Below are 4753 nucleotides of genomic sequence, written 5' to 3'. Positions count from 1 at the left end.
ACGTTATAGGTTTTTGGAGTCGCTAATTACGAATCTGGCATCCATTGAACTCTATCGCTTCAGGCTCAAGGTCATTTGAAGGTCATTTGAAGGTCAAATCGAGAAAAACGGTAAAAAATTAAAAAAAAATATGTTATAGGTTTTTAGGGTCGCTGATTATGAACCTGGTGTCCGCTGACCTTTATCGCGTCAGGTTCAAGGTCATGGGAAGGTCAAATCGAGAGAAAACGCTGGAAAAAAAATGTTATAGTTTTTCGATTTGACCTTCAAATGACCTTCAAATGACCTTGAGCCTGAAGCGATAGAGTTCAATGGATGCCAGATTCGTAATTAGCGACTCCAAAAACCTATAACGTATTTTTTTGGATTTTTTTACCGTTTTCTGTCGATTTGACATTCCAATGACCTTGAACCTGACGCGATAAAAGTCAAAGGACGCCAGATTTGTATTCTGCGACCCCGAAAACCATAGTAAACCCGAGCTAACCTCAGAATACATGTTTAAGAGTGTCAAATCTCTCGAAAATACAGTTGGTGGGTAGTGGTGTTTCCTATATTTCTAGGGGGATGGGGGTGGCTGGGGGGTGGAGGGTAGTCCGTTTAGCGTGCAATCGACTCGGGATACTTATAAGATACTACCATGATTTTTTTCAGATTTTTTGGTCCAAAAATAAATTAGGCCAAAAACCGGCCTTACCGACCCTCCCCCTTTGCGTTTACTGTTTTAAAACTTTTTTAAGCGTCCATTTCAATTTTCGTCATGTGGCTCACGAAATTAGTATCTCTTGTCAATATTCGAATTTGTGGTCAATCAAAGACTCCTTCTTTTAATTGAGCGTCTGAAACATTAGGGAATTTAAGGGATATATACTTATAGCATTGTCCATCTTTGTCTAACGCCTTGACAAATTGCTTCATGAGCCTAAGCTTTATGTCGAGGGGTGGTAGTAAAATTTTTTCTGGATCAGCGAGGCTTTGGTTGATGATATTATGAGTACCAGATTTGAATGAATCTCTTAAAGGCCAATGTTTTTGCTGTAATGATTGGCTCGTATCTCTGCTATTCCCCAGGCATATAAAGCATGGCAGCATTTTAACATTGTTATATTCTTCTTTGATGACCGTTGAGTGAGCTATAGGGATAGGAGCGTAAGTATTCGTCTTATGCAGTAAAACAGCCTTAATGCTGCGTTTTGACGAATCAATGAAAAGTCGCCATTCTTCGTCTTTGTACACATTATTCTTCAAGTGGTTCATTAGTCCGTTAACGTCAGTGCAGTACACTAAAGACGTCTCTTCGTCTTTACCGAAAAACTTTCTGAATTCTTTGTCCCTGTCGCGATAGAATGAAACTTTTGTCTTTGGCACTAGAAGATTTCTTCTTTTTAGAAATGAAGCGGCAAATTCAGCGCCGTCTTTCGGTAATCCAAGATCTCTAATAAGATCATTCAGTTCTAGTTGCGACACTAATATTGGAACCTTCAATTCCATTTTATGCCCGCCATATTCGTCATCTTTTTCGTCATTTTCATCGGAATCATCAGAACTATTTTCTGTTCGATCACTGGTTGCACTACTGTCCCCATGACGTTGACTTTCAACTTCCATTCTATCATCTACTAAAGCGCTTAAATCAGTCTGGCGTGCATTTTTATTGATTTCAATTGCTCTTGTGACTGTGCACACATTAATGTACGAAATGTTATTTTTATTTTTGGCGTTGAACACTTTGACGGAATTCATGCAAAAGTAGCAGTCCTTCGCAATAACGGGTTTTTTCCTTGTGGTCAGTGTAGAGTACCTACGGTACTTTTTGTTGTTTGAATTTTTTAGACGATACAAGATAAGTCTGCAGGAATTGCTAAGCTATTCTTGCAGGCATGCGATTGAGAAATGCTCGCGGTTTTTTTCCTTGTAGGATGAGACTCTACACCAACCAAGTGATCCATTGATGAAGAGCTACGGTTGCATGATGACGACGTCGGAGAGCCCGCTATCCCACCCTGTCCAGACGCCGATACTGGGGATTTTTCCTGAATCGTAATACACTTTTTACCTGTGTCTGCCATGACGCCATGAATGCCGTTTACCCAGGGACTCAGCCAATGTGGATCCGTTGCCCACCGTCACCACGTGGAGGTGCCCTGGTTACAGACACAAGCGAATAATGCTAGCAACAAGCGGTCACGAAACTCCAGACATTTACTGATATTAATGTCAAAATATGAAAGTACGCAAGAACAGGGTTGCCAGCGTAATCGGTTAGGTTAGGTCAGGTTTTGTTAGGTTAGGATAGGTTAAACCTCTATGTAGGTTAAGCCGAAGCTGAATGAAACGGTACTGCAAACACAAGGGGACAACACAATCAGTTTACTTGTGTTTCGTGAGGTAAGGTTAGGTTAGGCTAGGTTAGATTTATTTCTAGATTAGGCTCGCGTTGACCCATTCGATGTAGCACACATTTGCTACTGGGAAAATATGCTTCCAGAGCTTTACGTGTAGTTCAATAAATTTCTGTTAATTCAGGTTAGGTGAGGTCAGGTTCTGTTGGGTAAAGTTATGTTAAATAAGTTGATATCAGGCAAGGGTTAATCCTTCACAGTTGTCGACATGTTTTTGAAGTGACAATTTGCATCACTGGCATTATTTTGGAATTTATTGGACTCAGTGCATGATTTTTCGTCATTTTTTGAGGTTATCGCTCAACCATGTCGTGATGGGTGATTTTTGATACCGAATTTGAATTCAGCGCCCCAAAATCCATAGGAATACGTGTGTCTTATTAGCAGATCCGCACAATTTTTGTGTGGCTGTGTTATTGGACATTAAATAGGATTTTTAATTAGGATTTTATTCTAAATTAAATTTCCTAATTTTCTTTAATGATCTTAGGGTGACCTTGCAGGTCACTTGGAACATGTGACCGCACTAGATATTTATATGTAGAATTTTCTGTTCTTTCGATTTTAGGTTTCGAAAGGGGGCGTTTCCACTATAAAAAAGTTGATCTTGGAACAACCTTGAACATCATTCTCAAGGTAAAACTTAAGTTCATCATCAGGATTCTTGTTAAAAGTTACTACTGGATTGACATTAACCTTTGTAAAAAATAGCTCACTCAAGATTTGTATGCTATATATTAATTTTTTTTTTTATTTTCCAAAATATTTATTTAAATATCTGTGATATGCAAAAACTAATGGCACTATTCGATTTTGAGAAAAAAATTACAGAAATTACATTCTTTAGAAAATCTTTTACTCTAAAGAACTTGTTATGTAGTATGAATGATTATTTTATATCATTCAATTGTTTCTTCATACTGCGTAGATGTATTGGTTCCATCACAAAATGGTGAAACGCATTGATTTAATGTCTTTACCTAGAAGATTCGAACCGCTTTATTAGTCTTTCCATATCTTATTTCATTAATCAAATTATTTTTCATAATTTACAAATGAAATCTTTTTTTTTTCTTAAAAAGTCATATTCTAGTTTTCTATCTATGACGACAGAAATTTATTTATGCGTTTTTCATCGAAAATTATAAACCTTTTCCAACTTTTTTTTCTTCTTACGATTGATACAATTTTGCATCAGGTAAAATTTAAAAAAAGCAGAATATTTCGCATGGAAGGAAGAAGAATTAAACTTGTTCCATTCCCCAATAAAAGGATTTAAAATCAATAACTTAAAATTGAAATAGGAACTTTAAAATTGAAAGTATTCAAAATAGAATAGAGTATCTATATATTAATGTATTTATTGCAGAAACTTCTATTTCATTTTATTTTGATTTTTAACAAAACAATTTTGCAAAGTATAATTTATAATCTTTTAATTCTTAATACTTGCTTTAGAATTATTATTGTCAATTCTTGATAGATTTACATGAATATTAAAATTGCAGAGTGAACATTACATTAATTTCTGTATTAAAATGCACATACATTGCACAAATTTAAAAGGTCCGAAAAATCCCACTCTAAATTCTTATGATTTTTTTCATATAGAAGCAGTTTGAAAAAACTGAATAATGAAAATTGAATAATGATTCAAAGAGAATATTTAAAAAGATTTCGAAACATTACTAGATACATACAATTTATATATGTATTTGTAATTTTTTTCATAAAATAAATTTAAATCTTTTAAGACTTTTTATTGCGTACCTTTGTTTACGAGTTCTATTTCTAGAAGGCATTGAATAAACTCACTTGAAAAAGAGCAAATAACTGTAATACTAGATCTCCGTTATCAAATTTCAAACAATAGCGTCATGAAAACAATAGCGTCATAAAAAAAGTTGTAACATTTTTATTTTTTGAATTACATATAAAAAATGTTTTTTTTCTCTCTGGTAAAAATATTTTGATTTTTTTTACTTCAACTCGCACTGAAGTATAAAGTTTTTAATCTGTGTATGTGTCTGTGTATGTGAATCAAATTCTTGGGGTGTGCATGGCACGTCCTGCAGCTATCATCGGGAATATCTTGGCTCAAAATGTGGCGGCGGTTTGTTAAGTTCGAAATGACGTCTCGGTAGGCCAAAATAAAACCCTTCGTACCAGACTTTAATCCGGGCGATTTAAGGAAAGCAAACGTTACCTCACGCGACATTGACTGATCCTCCACATTTCCGTGGAAGATGCCGTGCATCCTCTTATCGAGGAGCTGTTCACGAAAGTTTTTCTCTTGTGCTTTCTTAATCCGGGCTTTCAGGAGTGAGCATTCGAGATAGATAAGATTTGAT

The sequence above is a fragment of the Belonocnema kinseyi genome, chromosome 5 (genome assembly GCF_010883055.1).
Source record: "Belonocnema kinseyi isolate 2016_QV_RU_SX_M_011 chromosome 5, B_treatae_v1, whole genome shotgun sequence".
Lineage (NCBI taxonomy): Eukaryota > Metazoa > Arthropoda > Insecta > Hymenoptera > Cynipidae > Belonocnema > Belonocnema kinseyi.
This window is presented reverse-complemented; position numbering follows the sequence as displayed.